Below are 17,880 nucleotides of genomic sequence, written 5' to 3'. Positions count from 1 at the left end.
CAAAAGCTAGCAGAAGGCAAGAAATAACTAAAATCAGAGCAGAACTGAAGGAAATAGAGACCAAAAAAACCCTTCAAAAAATTAATGAATCCAGGAGCTGGTTTTTTGAAAGGATCAACAAAATTGATAGACCGCTAGCAAGGCTAATAAAGAAAAAAAGAGAGAAGAATCAAATAGACCCAATAAAAAATGATAAAGGGGATATCACCACTGATCCCACAGAAATACAAACTACCATCAGAGAATACTACAAACACCTCTATGCAAATAAACTAGAAAATCTAGAAGAAATGGATAAATTCCTCGACACATACATGCTCCCAAGACTAAACCAGGAAGAAGTTGAATCTCTGAATAGACTAATAACAGGATCCAAAATTGTGGCAATAATCAATAGCTTACCAACCAAAAAGAGTCCAGGACCAGATGGATTCATAGCTGAATTCTACCAGAGGTACAAGGAGGAACTGGTACCATTCCTTCTGAAACTATTCCAATCAACAGAAAAAGAGGGAATCCTCCCTAACTCATTTTATGAGGCCAGCATCATCCTGATACCAAAGCTGGGGAGAGACACAACCAAAAAAGAGAATTTTAGACCAATATCCTTGATGAACATTGATGCAAAAATCCTCAATAAAATACTGGCAAACTGAATCCAGCAGCACATCAAAAAGCTTATCCACCATGATCAAGTGGGCTTCATCCCTGGTATGCAAGGCTGGTTCAATATATGCAAATCAATAAATGTAATCCAGCATATAAACAGAACCAAAGACAAAAATCACATGATTATCTCAATAGATGCCAAAAAGGCCTTTGACAAAATTCAATAACCTTCATGCTAAAAACTCTCAATAAATCAGGTATTGATGGGACGTATCTCAAAATAATAAGAGCTATCTATGACAAACCCACAGCCAATATCATACTGAATGGGCAAAAACTGGAACCATTCCATTTGAAAACTGGAACAAGATAGGGATGCCCTCTCTCACCACTCCTATTCAACATAGTGTTGGAAGTTCTGGCCAGGGCAATTAGGCAGGAGAAGGAAATAAAGGGTATTCAATTAGGAAAAGAGGAAGTCAAATTGTCCCTGTTTGCAGATGACATGATTGTATATCTAGAAAACCCCATTGTCTCAGCCCAAAATCTCCTTAAGCTGATAAGCAACTTCAGCAAAGTCTCAGGATACAAAATCAATGTACAAAAATCACAAGCATTCTTATACTTCAGTAACAGACAAACAGAGAGCCAAATGATGAGTGAACTCCCATTCACAATTGCTTCAAAGAGAATAAAATATCTAGGAATCCAACTTACAAGGGATGTGAAGGACCTCTTCAAGGAGAACTACAAACCACTGCTCAATGAAGTAAAAGAGGATACCAACAAATGGAAGAATATTCCATGCTCATGGATAGGAAGAATCAATATCGTGAAAACGGCCATACTGCCCAAGGTAATTTATAGATTCAATGCCATCCCCATCAAGCTACCAATGACTTTCTTCACAGAATTGGGAAAAACTACTTTAAAGTTCATATGGAACCAAAAAAGAGCCCGCATCGCCAAGTCAATCCTAAGACAAAAGAACAAAGCTGGAGGCATCACAATACCTGACTTCAAACTATACTACAAGGCTACAGTAACCAAAACAGCATGGTACTGGTACCAAAACAGAGATATAGATCAATGGAACAGAACAGAGCCCTCAGAAATAACACCACATATCTACAACTATCTGATCTTTGACAGACCTGAGAAAAACAAGCAATGGGGAAAGGATTCCCTATTTAATAAATGGTGTTGGGAAAACTGGCTAGCCATATGTAGAAAGCTGAAACTGGATCCCTTCCTTACACCTTATACAAAAATTAATTCAAGATGGATTAAAGACTTACATGTTAGACCTCAAACCATAAAAACCCTAGAAGAAAACCTAGGCATTACCAGTCAGGACATAGGCATGGGCAAGGACTTCATATCTAAAACACCAAAAGCAATGGCAACAAAAGACAAAATTGACAAATGGGATCTAATTAAACTAAAGAGCTTCTGCACAGCAAAAGAAACTACCATCAGAGTGAACAGGCAACCTACAAAATGGGAGAAAATTTTCGCAACCTACTCATCTGACAAAGGGCTAATATCCAGAATCTACAATGAACTCAAACACATTTACAAGAAAAAAACAAACAACCCCATCAAAAAGTGGGCAAAGGGTATGAACAGACACTTCTCAAAAGAAGATATTTATGCAGCCAAAAGACACATGAAAAAATGCTCATCATCACTGGCCATCAGAGAAATGCAAATCAAAACCACAACAAGATACCATCTCACACCAGTTAGAATGGCAATCATTAAAAAGTTAGGCAACAACAGGTGCTGGAGAGGATGTGGAGAAATAGGAACACTTTTACACTGTTGGTGGGACTGTAAACTAGTTCAACCATTGTGGAAGTCAGTGTGGCGATTCCTCAGGGATCTAGAACTAGAAATACCATTTGACCCAGCCATCCCATTACTGGGTATATACCCAAAGGACTATAAATCATGCTGCTATAAAGACACATGCACACGTATGTTTACTGAGGCACTATTCACAATAGCAAAGACTTGGAACCAACCCAAATGTCCAACAATGACAGACTGGATTAAGAAAATGTGGCACATATACACCATGGAATACTATGCAGCCATAAAAAATGATGAGTTCATGTCCTTTGTAGGGACATGGATGAAATTGGAAATCATCATTCTCAGTAAACTATCACAAGGACAAAAAACCAAACACTGCATGTTCTCACTCATAGTTGGGAATTGAACAATGAGAACACATGGGCACAGGAAGGGGAACATCACACTCTGGGGACTGTTGTGGGGTGGGGGGAGGGGGGAGGGACAGCATTAGGAGATATACCTAATGCTAAATGACGAGTTAATGGGTGCAGCACCCCAACATGGCACATTTATACATATGTAACTAACCTGCACATTGTGCACATGTACCCTAAAACAAAGTATAATAATAATTAAAAAAAAGAAAATCATAAAAGTAACAAACAAAAAGACTCAATTCTAATCAAACTTTCTATGCATATTAACCATAAATTTTTGATCTTCATTTTCTTTTGCTCTATAAACAGCAATTTTATACAAATATAAAGTTTTATACCTTCACAGCTACTAGTCCAAAAAAGACACGTATTCAATTAAACATCTTTTAAAATATTTTAACAAAGTACAAATATATTCACAACATAATCTGCTGACTAAAGTCTCCAACAAAGTTTACAGTACCTACAACAGAATCTATGGGTGCCTAGAATAGTTTGTAGACTGATTTAGTTTACAGTTACATCTACTGCTTTAAGAAATACCATTAATACAAATGCATGATTTACAATATACCCATCATAGAAAGAAAAAAAAATTATAAAATAAAATGTCTTTTAGGCATTTATTATGCCAAGTATTTAAATGATTACTGTCATTATGACATATGAATAATGCTCTTTTAGAGATAAAAGATAGATTTTATTCGCTCAAGGAACACTGAACAGCTTGTAGGAAGCTCCAAGGTAAAATTTGTCTATCCTTACCGTAAAATAAATGGAACAGTAGCAATCTCTGTGTATTCCTTAAACATAAACTATGGTGATTCCATTTGTATTAATTGGGCCTTAAGTCAATGAATTGTTACAAATAAAAATAAACAAAATTTCAGAAACTAGTTAACACCACTGACCCAAATTTGGTTTTTAATTGTTTGCATATATCTAAGAAATTTTACCATGAGGTACATATTAAAAATTAATAATTATTTCTAACTTATGCATAAGCCAAAATGCTCACTTTTATCATGGAAGCAAAATTTACTTCTGAAAATAGTCAACATAAATAATATGTAAACATACAGAGTTTTGAGACAGACTAACATCCTCTCATGTTCTATGAATCAAAATGCAAAAGTCTCCATACTTACGTAAATGAACACATTTTCATTAATTTGGGACATATTGATATTATATGACTGTGCATACCTATGTACACTGCAAAACAATTTTTTTTTTTTTTTTTTGAGACAGAATCTCGCTTTGTCGCCCAGGCTGGAGCGTAGTAGCACAGTCTCAGCTTACTGCAACCTCCACCTCCCAGATTCAAGCAATTCTCCTGCCTCAGTCTCCCGAGTGGCTGAGACTACAGACTACAGGCATGTGCCACCACACCCAGCTAATTTCTGTATTTTTAGTAGAGATGGGGTTTCGTCATGTTGGCCAGGCTGGTCTCGAACTCCTGACCTCAGGTGATCCGCCCACCTCAGCTTCCCAAAGGTCTGGGATTACAGGTGTGAGCCACCGTGCCCAGCCTGTAAGACAAATTTTCACAATGTTTCTAGTGACAACATATTTTCTAGCCCCAACTACTGGAAAGAAAATAAAAAGTATAAAAACTAATTTTCCTTTTTTAAAACAAGTAAAGCTTTTAAGTGGAAAAATAGAGCCACCACTCCTCATTACAACATGGACTGGGCACTAAAAGGTTTGGTGTCAAAAATGTCTTCATTCCCCAGTATAATAAAAGATATAAGAGCATTCTCTCTAGTCTGGAAGTCAGATTATCTTTACTGTTTTGTCTTAAAAACTGCTTTCCAGGGTACAAGATAGCCATGCTGGTTAAATTCCTTCTACTGCCAACTTTATACCTGATGTAACCATATAGGTTGGCATCTTGCAGCGCCACACCCATGATAACCACTGCCAATCACTTTACTCCAAAAAAGAAGAGGGCACTAAAGGCAATTACCACCCACAGCACTGAACAGGCAATAAATCCCAACCAAAAGATCCTTGATTCAGCCCCTGAGACAGTTTTGTTATCTTGAGGGGATGCCTTCCTGGACTCCCAGTGGCTCTTCCTGGACACCCAGTGGTTCTTCTCATCTTCATCAGTATGATTCCACCAATGCAGGTCCACCATCAGTCTACCTGTGACAGTCTTCACTGCCCCCAAATCACATGGCAACAAGAGAACTGTCACCATCCACGCAGTATAGCTGCTGCTGAGCAATTCACAGAGAAGATGGATTATAACTGCATGCACTCAAAAGAGTAAATAGAAAAATTATGCTATTGGGTGTCTAATTTTTTTTTTGGTCTACTGTTTTTAATCCCCTATTCTGAGAAGCATTTTTGGTCTATTAAGTTGTCTTCTCTTCTGCATTGAAGGGTGAAACATCTTCAGTGTCATCATTACTGTCCTGCTGCAACATGGCAGCCATGCACTAGTTCCTTGATCTTCATCTTAAATGGATTCACCTTCAGTGACCTTTTTCCAGTGCCATTTACCCTTGAGCTTCCTGTATCTTTCTAGCTCCAATTAATGAGCAACATTCTAGCCAGATCTAGGCAGACTAAAATCATGTGCTTGAAGGGACTTTCTGCTGCGAAACCTCGTAACCCAGTCCCCGAGGGCCTTTCTTAGTACCAACTGTGTACACTGTGCACTACTCTTTTGCCTCTGAGCTTTGTGGTCCACTCCAAACCAACTGCTGAACAAGACACAAAAGTCTCCCCAGTCTATAAGTCTTCATGGGTTTGGTTGTTAATCACTAAGAAACAGATAAACATGGAACTGTCAAAAAATCCTTACAATAGTGGCCCCTAGTCTAAGGATCTTAACTGCTTCCCAGAAAGGTAAAACATACTCTGCTTTTATTCACTCATTAATACTACCCCACCACTACCATAATTCCCCACTCTACCTCATACCTTATATTTAGCCAAATCCCTTCCTCCAAGGTGGTCTGCTCTCCCTAAATGAAAATGCAAGTGAAGCAGAATGGTGGGTCTCAGGTGGACAGTTTGCCTTTCTGAGGAGCCCTGGCTAAGAGTCACCATGTAAGCAAGGCATTTTCTACATGTCCAGTCATTCATGAAACATCTGCTGTGACTTATCACATCATGACTTACCTTATCAGTGATAATGTAGATCACCCAACAAATTCAGAAAAGTTATGTGAGCAGCTTAGAGAAATAAACCAAGACCAGAAGGCAGAAATCCTTGATTCCATGCTGCTTCCATGAGAAGGGGGGTTCTGAATCCTATCAGAGTACCACCACCTTTTGATAGCAAGTGTTTGTAATATACAGAGATGGTATGTACGCAGAGAAAGAAAAACAACATAAAGTCCAAAATGTAATATAAAAAGAAAATAAAAGAGATTAACTTTTATTGTCTTTCATATGTGTGATTTAGGTACACACACACACACACACACACCCCAAGATGTAAATACTCAGAGATAACACCACCAAATGATTTAACGATGTAGTGAGATGCTTGCAACCACTTTTAATGGGTAAATTTGGATTTTAAAAAAGTAAAAAAAAATTCACCTGAATATTCTCAACAATTTTTATTGGATAATTTAGAATAAGGGCTAAATTTGTATGTACACACACACATATACATAACCATCATATTTCCTACAAACGTGTATTAGTGCAGTTATATATATAATAATTCAAATACCACAAACATCACTGCTACTACGGATGGGATTTGCCAGAATGGTAGACATTACTTTGTAATGTTGCTAATAAGTCAAAGTACAACTTTTGAAGTACTCAGCAGCTGCATTTCTGAAAATTTCAGAATACAGTCATGTGTTGCATAACGACATTTCAGTCAACAAAAACTTCATATATAATTCTGGTCCCATAAGATTATATTATCATATTTTAACTATACCTTTCCTATGTTTAGATACACAAGTACTTACCATTGTGTTACAACTACCTACAGTAACATACTATACAGGCAGCCCAGGAACAATAGGCTATACCATATAGCTTAGGTGTGCAATAGGCTATACCATCTAGGTGTGTGTAAATACACTCTATGATGTCTGTACAACAAAAAAGCTGCCTCATGACACATTTCTCAGAATGTGCCCCCATCATTAGTGATGCATGACTGGATGTGTATTAAAACTGGACATACATAAATATAGTTGTCTTTAAATGTTAAATGGAGTTGGGTTTTTGTTTTGTTTTTTGTGGTTTTGTGTGTGGTGCTTTTTTTTTTTTTTTTTTTTTTTTTTGAGACAGTGTCTCGTTCTGTTGCCCAGGCTGGAGTGCAGTAGCACTATCTTGGCCGCTATCTTGGCTCACTGCAACCTCTGCCTCCCAGGCTTAAGTGATTCTTGTGCCTCAGCCTCCCAAACAGATGTGATTACAGGCGCACACCACCACGCCTGGCTAATTTTTGTATTTTTAATAGAAATGGGGTTTCACCATGTTGGCCAGGCTGGTCTCCAACTCCCGGCCTCAAGTGATCCACCCACCTCGGCCTCCCAAAGTCCTGAGATTACAGGTGTGAGCCACCGCTCCCAGCCAAGTTAGGTTTTTGGTTTAGGTAATTACAAATAGGTTTTTCATCAATTGAATCTCCAACGTGGACATTCAAAGATTTTGCAAAATGCATCAAATAAGCATTCACTTAGTTAGCTGTTCTGTACACTACAGAATGTCTGGCACCCTTTAACCCCTGCCCACCAAACACCAGTAGCACACTTCATTATTTGGGACAACCAGTAGTTCCCATCAATTTCCAAAACACTCCATTAGGGGGCAGTACCACTCTTACTGAGACCCACTGAATAAAGGCATCCTAAAAGTATTGACTAGGGACAGACAGACACCAGACCCAGTGCTAGTGAGACACTAGTGACAAAGTGATTAAAAATACAGAGCAAGAGCTTAGAGCACAGTGGGGAAAGTGACATTAAACAACTGTCCAAGTAATTATGTCAATACAAAATACTATAAATGCCATGAAGGAAAGCTATAAACTGCTAATTTAGATGGTGGGGTGGCATCAGACCTGAGGAGTTTGTGAACTACTAAAATTCTTTTATTAACTTGGAGACATAAGTAGGGTTGGCAGCTGTATAATTTTGTCATGAAAGGTCATTTAAAAATATTAATAACTATCATTTGTAATTGCCGTAGTAGCAAGAGGCAGTAAAGAAATCATCTCTGAATTTTACAAAAAATATATAAAACAAAAAAGTACTTTTAGCTTGGTGGAAAACCTCACTACATTTTTTTTAATGTCTTTGCTGCAGGCTGGTATAAGACAGCAGCATTTTGCTATCATATACTAGATCTCTACTCTACGTGGTCTCTGGACCAGAGTCATCAACATTACCTGAGAGTCTGTGAAAAATGCAAACTTTCATCTCAGACCTACTGCATCAAATCAGTCTCACTCTCTCTCTCTCTGTCTCTCTCTCTTCTTAAGGGTCAGGGTCTCACTCTGTCGCCAAGGCTGGAGTGCAGTGGTGGGTGTGATCATAACTCACTGCAGCCTGCAACATCTGGACTCAAATGATTCTCCCGCCTTGAGTCTCCTGAGTAACTGGGACTACAGGCATGCAACCCCATGCCTGTCTAAGTTGTTTTTTAAATATATATATATTTTTAGAGACAAGGTATCTCACTATGTTGCCTAGGCTGGTCTCAAACTCCTGGCCTCTACTGATCCTCCTACATCAGCCTCCCCAATCACTGGAATTACAGGCACGAGCCACTATGCCTGGCCCAAATTTCATCTTAACAAGATCCCCAGGTGATTCACATCCACACTGAAGTTTGAGAAGGACTGTGGCAGAATAGATCATATGGACCCTCAATGGCTGAAATTCAGCCATAGCCATCTACATTTAAGAATCAGTAATGGCCTTTAACACTTGGAAGTGATTGAGGAGTCCTGGAAAAATCAGGGTGAAAAATGAAACAGAAAGCAGACAAGCTGCTATAACAAAAGTTATCTTGGGGTGGGAAGGAAAGCAAACAAGCTAGAATCCCAAAAAATCACCTTTCTGGCCAGGCACGGTGGCTCACGCCTGTAATCCCAACACTTTGGGAGGCTAAGGCAGGTAGATCACTTGAGTCCAGGAGTTCAAGACCAACTTGGGCAACACAGCAGAACCCCGTCTCTACAAAAATAAAAATAAAAATTGCCATGCATAGTGGCACACACCTGTGGTCCCAACTACTTGGGAGGCCGAAGTGGGAGGATCACTTGACCCTGGGAGGTCAAGGCTGTAGTGAGCCATGATTGCACCACTGTACTCTGGACTAGTAGAGCAAGACCCTGTCTCAAAAAATAATAATAATTGAGAAGAAAAAAATGAAGTGCAAATCACAAACAAAAAGCATTCACAGCTTTGCAGATTTTAGGAGCATAAAACTGAGTTGCACGGCTCCTATGTGGGAGAATCCCTCCAGGGATTTCGCTAAATGCTGAGTCTTGTCCTGACTGCTACTCCTACCGTAAGACAAAGCAGTTTTTATCACTATTGGTCAAGAATTCAGCCTGCTGTTTAGGTGACTTCAGTAGCACCTGTTTAGGTGCTACAGTTGAATTCACGTTCTGAGATCATTAATCCCACAATTAGTTTTTCTAACAAAGGAAATCTCTCTAGAAATGTGTTAATTATGAGCAAAGACATGAGGCCAGATTCATGTCTCTTTTCTAGGCCACTTTGATGGGAAAATAATTGCCAGTATAACGCAATGCTTTTTATAGTAAGAAGAAAAGTTACAGTAAAGATCTGTGCTAGCCGGGCACAGTGGCTCATGCCTGTAATCCCAGCAGTTTGGGAGGCCAAAACACAAGGATTGCTTGAGCCCAGGAGTTTGAGTCCAGCCTGGGCAACACAGTCAGACCTCTGTCTCTACAAAAAATTTTTAAAACTTAGGTGTGGTGGCATGCGCCTGTAATCACAGCTACTTGGGAGGCTGAGGTGGGAAAATCACTTGAGCTTGGGAGGGTGACGCTACAGTGAGCCATGATTGCACCACTGCACCCCAACCTGGACAAAAAAGGAGACCCTGTCAAAAAAAAAAAAATCTGTGCTGACCAATAGTAGCCACTAGCCACATGTGGCTAATGAGCACCTGAAATGTGGCTAGTCTAAATTGAGATGTATAATAAAGTACACAAGCAGATTTTTAAAGCAATACAAAATAAGAGTAAAAATCTCAATAATAACTTTAATGTCCAAATTATATTTTTATATATGGGGTTTTTCAAGTATAATAAAAGTAAAGTTATCTGTTTCTTTTACTTTTCTTTTTTTTGTTTTGTTTTGTTTTTTTTTTTTTGCTGTTTTTGTTTTGTTTTGTTTTGTTTTTTGAGACAGGGTCTCATTCTATCACCGAGACTGGAGTGCGATGGTGCAATCAGAGCTCACTGCAGCCTCAAACTCTGGGCTCAAGTGATCGTCCCACCTCAACCTGTGGAGCAGCTAGGACTACATGACAAAAGCACATCACGCCTGGCTAATTTTATTTTTTTGTAGAGATGAGGTTTCACTATATTGTCCAGGCTGGTCTCCAACTTCTGGCCTCAAGCCATCCTCCCACCTTAGCCTCTGAAAGACCTAGGATTATAGGCCTGAGCCACAACACCTGGCTTCTTTTACTTTTTTAATGTAACTACAAGAAAAATTTTAATGACATGAAGTTTGCATTATGTATCTATTGAACAGTGCTGGTCGAGAAGCTCATTAGAATTATACATGCATCAATCTTCAGTTTAGATTATAATCTATAGATAAATTATAGAAATTACAGATAATCACAGATAATCCTAGAGAATAACTGCAGAAAACATGAATTTTGGAGGTAGCCAAACAAAAAGAGGTGCTTGGCAGTACTGATCTCTTCATTTTAACAACAGCTGAGTAAGAGAGCCCTTTCAGAAATGTCTGCCTGAGGGTCTCTAAATTTATACCCAAAGAAGAGAGAAACATCAAATATTTAATAAAAATAGTGCTGGAGGAGGAACTGATAAAAACTGAAGTGCAATCACAGTGATGACCAGTTCTCTCACAGCCTAGGAATGTAGGGGTGGAAAAGATAAACAAATTCCACTGACAATAGCCAATAATTTCCTGGTCTAAGGCATTCAAATAACTAAACCTTCCCGCCTCTAAGTAAATGGGAAAGTAAAACCACAATCCCAATACTTGCCTCAGATCAAGAATGGTGCTACCAGTGGAAGTCACAGAAAGATTGTATTGATTTGCAGAGGTATAACTATAAATTAAAATTAACTCATAGTTCTTCTTCCATAGTACAAAGAAAAATGGAAAAGCTCCCATGGAATTAAAAAGCAGATTCAGAAATCATTGTTTAAATAGCAAGACCTCCACACACAGTGTTAAAACATCTCCAATAATGGAAAATGGTGCTGGGTCAGATTCAGTTTGGGAATAAGACTACGAGTACGAAGAAAAGCAAAGTAGCTAAAGCCATCTCCAATCTAGGCAGATTCCTCTCATTCCTGGCCCAGGGAACAATCCCATCACTTAGGAAATCTGGACCTCTGCCAGCCTGCTGCTTCTGTAGCATGCTGGGGGATGGGTGAGGAGGGTTTGGAAATGTCTGGGCAGCTGGCTTTTATCACAAAGCCTTCTCTCTTAGAAAGGCCTATAATGAATTTCCTAGACATGATATAACACAATATTTTAAGTGATTAATAGTGCAAAAATATTACATTTAAAATACTACATTTAAAAAATGAATGTCCAAGGTATGAGATCAATAATTACACAAATTAAATGTGATGCAAATATTAAAATAATTGTATTTTAGTGGTTTTTGAATTGCTTTCATTAGGCTTAACTTCAAAACATCTAAATAGGAGAGGAAGAAACTAACCAATTGAAAGCTTAATGTACATCTAAATAGGAGAGGAAGAAACTAACCAATTGAAAGCTTAATGTACATGGCAGGTACTATCGTAACTTATTCCACTTAAAAATAACCTTTTTTAAAGACAGAGTCTCGCTATGTTGCCCAGGCTGGAGGGCAGTGAAGCCATTGCAGCTCACTTCGGCCTTGCACTCCTGGACTCAAGCCATCCCACTGCCTCAGCCTTCTGAGTAGCTAGGACAACGGACGTGTGTCACCACGCCTGGCCAGGTTTTTTTATTTTTTAGAACTGGGGTCTTGTTATATTGCCCAGGCTTGTCTCAAGCAGTCCTCCTTCCTTGATCTCCCGAAGCACTGAGATTATGAGCCACTGTGCCCAGACACAATTAACTTTTAGTAGAGAATTTACTAAGAGCCATTCGCCGTTTTAAGTGTTTTACACGTTTTGAAACTGTTGTGATCCTATCAACCCTATGAGCTAAGTATTATTAGCATCCTCCTGTTCGAGATGAGGAAGCTGAGGCATCGAGATGTTAAGTATCACATAGCCAAGGAGTGTTGGAGCCTGGATATGACTGACTACAGGTTTATGACACCAGGCAGCTGGTTCCAGCATCCTGACTTATCGCCCTGTAATATATGAGACTGCCTCACAGCCTTCACTCGCAGATGAGGACGCTGAAGCTCAGGGAGATTAAGCAACTGTCTGTTCATGGTAACAAAGCTACTAAGTGGTGGAGCAGAGTTTCAAATCCATATCTAATGCTAAATCCTTCTCATAAGCAGCTTCCTGTTATCACCAAACCTCTGCTCCAGTTTGTAATGCTGTCAGAAATATCTCATTTTCTCCTATTCTCAGGGGATGGTTGCTAGCCACTTCTCTCTCTTTCCTCTTAGCCAAACTGCCAATACTGCCTCCACAGTTTGAGCTGTTGGCTCTTGAGGTACCTAAAGAATACAAAATAGGATTTATGTTTCTCACTGCTATGTAAACTTAAGCATTCAGGTCCATAAATCTAGAACACAGAAACACAGAATATAGAGAACAAAATGCGTTTGTCTGAATAGACAAATTAGAAAGTGACTCATTATTTGTCATTAATGTTATGAAATAAAAGAAATAACTACCTTTTCGAAATCCACATTGCTAGGGTTTCTAGGTCACATACCTCCCCTAATCTGATGCTGAATGCAATGTCTTTAAATCCTGACCTTTTCAGGAGAAGCAGAATAAGGGGGTGAGGGTGAGAGGGCAGGAAACCTGGGTCCCAGACAAAGCTCCACTGTGAGAACAGAAGACTGTGGCCTGGGGAACAGCACTTACCTTCCCTGAGTACAATTTCCACCTCTACAAAACAGAGATGAAACTACATGTCCACTCCTTCACAGGGCTGTTTTGTTGCAAAAATGCACTGAAATATCATATGAAATTGTTTTGTAAACTATGAAGCCCTACCAAACATGTATTATAAATATGCAGTGACACTCCTGCCTAATCTTAGCAAGCATGAAAAGGGGTTTCAGGGCTTCTGATGATGACAAAGAGGAAGACAGCAGTCTGTGCCTCTAATCCCACACACCCAGTAACCCAACCTTCCAGATGAAATCTTCACTGGACTTTCAGGTTCAGGAGCTGTGTTTTAAAACAACAGTGAGAGATAATAAGCACTGATTTAAATAAAAGGCTTGAAAACTCCAGGAAGGCATTATCACCACTGTAACTGCCATCCTAATCAAACCTCTGAGGGATGGCTCAGGATGCTCAAGGGGAAAGTTAATTGCTAGACTTTCTGATCAAGTGTGAGACGGTGAAAATTTTACCTTAAAATCACTGAAAAAAAACCTGATATTCACAATACTTACATATTCTACTTTTTAATAAATTGAAAAAGAAAACTTAAAAAAACAACTAATACCTTAAAATCTAATATTCAGAACACTTCAGGTTTTCCTTTTCAGTTGTGCTTTTTTTCCTTCCTTCTTTCCCACTATTGCCATGCCAGTATCCCAGTCTGCCATCAACCCTGCCAAAGAGATGCATATATACAGAGAAAAGCCCTTTAAAGAAAGCAAAGTAACTATAAAGATCTCAAAATTCAACTAAAGAAACAGCTGCCCATTTCTTAAAATAAAAGATGTCTAATTATTGGTATTCATGTGGTCAGCCTACACCCTCAGAAGGGCACAGATCCACTCTTTCAGTCACAGCAGAAATCCTTTTAAGCCATTTGACATCCTGCACTGTGCAGTTTTAGACCTACATATATGTCTGGGTTAGAGGAAAAACACATGATCACAAACTCTATAAAGAAAAAAGATTACGGAAGACAAAGACAACAAAAATTTTAAAATAAATAAAAAGAATTTTAAAATATATATATATAATACGAGAAAGCCAGTGAGCTGACAAATGGCATGCTATTACATTAATAATGGAAACTATGAATATTCATTACACAATTGTCATAAATAGAAGGACGGAAAACCAGAGAGTGCAGATGGAGCAAAAACTCAGAGTGCTAAAAAAAAAAAAAAGAAAGAAAACACATGCAGTCTCAGACAATATTTTTTAAGTAGGATCCCTGGGTAGAAACTTTGATCTGAGATAAGATGGGACAGTAAAGAAAGAATTTCCTTATACAAGGTAAATAAACAGTATAAACTACCCAGAATGACAGGAAGAGCTTTCAGTAAAAACACAGTCAGGGTAGTCTTCGCTTAGGATGTTTTGGAAAAAGGATAATCTAGCTCCCAAATCACAAATAAGGTTAGTAGATATTGCTTCACCCTTTCACACTCCCACTACCCACTTAGAGAAGGGACCACCCCAGATAAAAATCCAATGCACTAATGTGCAATCTCAAATGCTTTTAATTTTTATATATCTTGGGAATGAAGAAGAAAACCAAAAATATGAATAGGATTAACCCCAAAACATGTGCTCAGGGATCACAACTTTTATGCCCAATTGCATGCTGAGGACTTCAGGGAAAGATCACCGCGTTAGATTGACAGTTTTTCTATTAATAGAAGTTTCAAGAAAAGTACAGAAAACTCATAAGCTCAAGATGATAATGCATACATTTACTAAGCAAAAACATTACTACACAGACAGTCATTTATTTTTTAAAATGTGCACAGAATATTCCAAATTGTAATTTCCAAACAAACAACAGGGATAAAAAGATACAGGCACTAAATTATTGACAACACTCAACATCTGACCGGTACTTTTTAATTAGCTAAGAAAGACTCCAACTCCTTAAGGCAAATGCCACAGGATTAATAGTAAATACCTGCTCTAAGCAGGAAAACCCATTTGCTTGCAGCACTTCCATTGTACTTCGTTTCTCAATTAGTCCCACAGCCTAAGGCTACCCTAATACACTTTTAGCATTAATTTGCAACTTAAAAGTTACACAATTCAAGTAAATGTAACCCAATCATCATCAAATGCAAGCAACTTTCAATGTTCCCTTTCAAAGGCCAACAATCCAGCAGGTCTCTCCAGCTGCTACTTAAACTGGCGTGAGGACCATGTCTGGGTCACCACCACTTCTGGAGCTTCACTAGCCCTGTGACCCTGTGCTAGTTGCTTAACTTCTCTAAACTTCCGTTTCCCCATCTGTAAAAATAGAAATAATAGTGCCAACATTACTGGGAAAATTAAATAAGGTCCATACAGAAAAAACATTTAAGATAAATCCCATCCCCATGAATAAACAGTTGGTGAATTCCTGTGGCGAAGGAAGGAAGGAAGGAAGGAAGGAAGGAAGGAAGGAAGGAAGGAAGGAAGGACTGAATTATGGGAACAAATTCACCTAAAAGACTCCAAAAGTATTGTCTGTTTATTCTCTCAAGCAACTTTTATTCAGCACCTACTAGGTGCAAAGGACTGTTCTGAAAGAATGAGATTCAGAGAGAGGTAGAAATGCTGTCTCTGCCCTCAGGAACCTTACACAGTCTTGCAGGGGGAAGAGAGTATTTTAAGGATGTGAACATCTGCTCAAACAACAGGTCCCAAGACTGTGATGTCTACGATGGAGAAAATGCCCCAGTTACTCAACACATGAACACAAGACGCATGGAGTAGAGACAAAGGGGCTTCCCCTGCCAGACAATAAACATGAGCCAGTACAAATGCAGGCAAACAAGAGAGGGAACCAAGAAGAATCAGAAGAACCTCTGGCGAGGCACCAACCCAAAAACGAGGAGGTACAGGGAGATTCTCCCTCCCTCTATATCTGGGGTAATCATCATAGACCTCTGGAAATCCTGTGACCAGATGCACACTGTAGATGTGACATATGTGAACGCTGTTTCCTTCTAAAACATGAGTTAGTAGTGCTCACATATGCAGAGCTCCTGACTGTCTTGTGGGATGCAAACTCCCATCCACCAAAAACCACCTGGCATACAAACCCCACCAGTGGACATTCCTTTTCTGCCAGATCCAGTAACACGTGGTCATAGCAAGGCCACTGTGATGGGCAGAAGTGGGGCAACAAAAGGAGGAAGCCTAAATTTGGACTTTACAGACTCAGTTTCCCCCTCTTTAAAATGTGGAGGTTCCTAAAATTAGACTGCTGGTGTTCCCATCATAAAGCCAGGAGTCTCCATGTGCCCCTCAGCTTGTGCCCACAGATGTGAGGACTCATGTGGAGGATGGCCCAAATGTCACGTGCAGCACCACGCTGCATGTGCCAATGCTTTGAGGGGCACAGCCCAGCTCTATGAAACGGTGGTGCCTGCTCCGTGCCAAGACCCTTTACAGGAATTACAAGCATTATTTCATTAATTTTTACAACTTTGCCAGGTGGAGAGGGTTACCTCTGTTGTACAGATAAGGAAAAGGAGACTACTAGGCGGCCTCACACAGATTATAAATAGGGATACGGGGACAAGCTGGAAGATGGGTGAAGGAGATTCCAGCGCTCTTGCACTTTCCACTCACACCCAGATTCTGAGGTTGTTCAGGTGGAGAAGCATCACTCACCGCCGTCTGGAGAGCACAGAGTTTCAGCTAGAGACAGCATTGTCACTGCCCCTGACATGCCAGTGCCAATCAATCGATCCACCAAAAATAAAAGAAATCTCAAAGAAAAATACCCAGCCCAGTCAACTGAGTTAATAATTAGATAATTAATTTGATAAGTTAATAATTTGTTGAGTTAATAATTCCTGTGGCTTGTCTGTGCCTTGCTGATCCTTGAAGTGGTAGATGTCCCACTGAAAGCTCATAAATATTTCTCAGGTTGCCAACTAGACAAAAATACTATACATTGATACATCATCTTGTAGGACATGTATTACAGAAACATTTAATATACATACTTGTAACAGCAAGGGGATGTCAACTAGATCATGAATAAAGAGTCATATCTCTCTGTATTTGTTTTTGTTGTTGTTGTTTCGAGAGTCTTGCTCTGTCACCCAGGCTGGAGTACAGGGTCACAATCTCGGCTCACTACAACCTCTGCCTCCTGGGTTCAAGCGATTCTCCTGCCTCAGCCTCCCAAGTAGCTGGGACTACGGGCTTGGGCCACCACACCAGCTAACTTTTGTATTTTTTAGTAGAGACAGGGTTTTGCCATGTTGGCCAGGCTGATTTCAAACTCCTGGCCTCAAGCAATGCGCCCACCTCGTCCTCCCAAAATGCTGGGATTACAGGTGTGAGCCACCGCACCCAGTTCTTTTTTTCCTTCAGTATCAATTTTTACATTCCCCAAAACAGCCTTCAAATAATTAAACATAACAGTCAGTTCTCTCACACAGCAAGCTTTAAAAAACCAACAGAAATTACGATACAATGTACCTGAAGACCTTGGTTATTAAATATCTATAGAAGTTAAAATAATCAGTATTTTATGTTCATTAAAATTTTTAATAGTGAAAAAATACTCATCTGAGGCCTAAAGAAAAATAACAGCTTTCATCTAGAAAGTTGCAGGTATCACGAGACAAAAAAACTGTAAATATCATTTTATGGAATACTGGAAAGAGATTTTCAAATATAATCTTTGAGTTTTCAGGCTGTATCTTTTATTTAAATGTCCAGTTTCCTTAAACCCCTGCATGTGTGTCAATTGTGTTATTTGAAATGGGCTTAAAAGCACTAGAGATGTTAAATATCATTCAATCA

The 17,880-nt window shown here is 39.2% G+C and overlaps 1 protein-coding gene and 1 pseudogene across 8 annotated transcripts in view; both read right to left on the bottom strand.

The window, feature by feature from the left end:
* The window catches only part of CDK14 (cyclin dependent kinase 14), a 640,904-nt gene that overhangs the window by 567,921 nt on the left and 55,103 nt on the right, over positions 1-17,880 (bottom strand). The gene's annotated exons all lie outside the window — the stretch shown is intronic.
* Positions 4,397-5,155, bottom strand: LOC134810465 (Golgi apparatus membrane protein TVP23 homolog B-like; annotated as a pseudogene).

The sequence above is a fragment of the Pan troglodytes genome, chromosome 6 (genome assembly GCF_028858775.2).
Source record: "Pan troglodytes isolate AG18354 chromosome 6, NHGRI_mPanTro3-v2.0_pri, whole genome shotgun sequence".
Lineage (NCBI taxonomy): Eukaryota > Metazoa > Chordata > Mammalia > Primates > Hominidae > Pan > Pan troglodytes.
The sequence above is the reverse complement of the archived record's forward strand: the minus strand, read 5'-3'. Positions and strand labels throughout refer to the sequence as shown.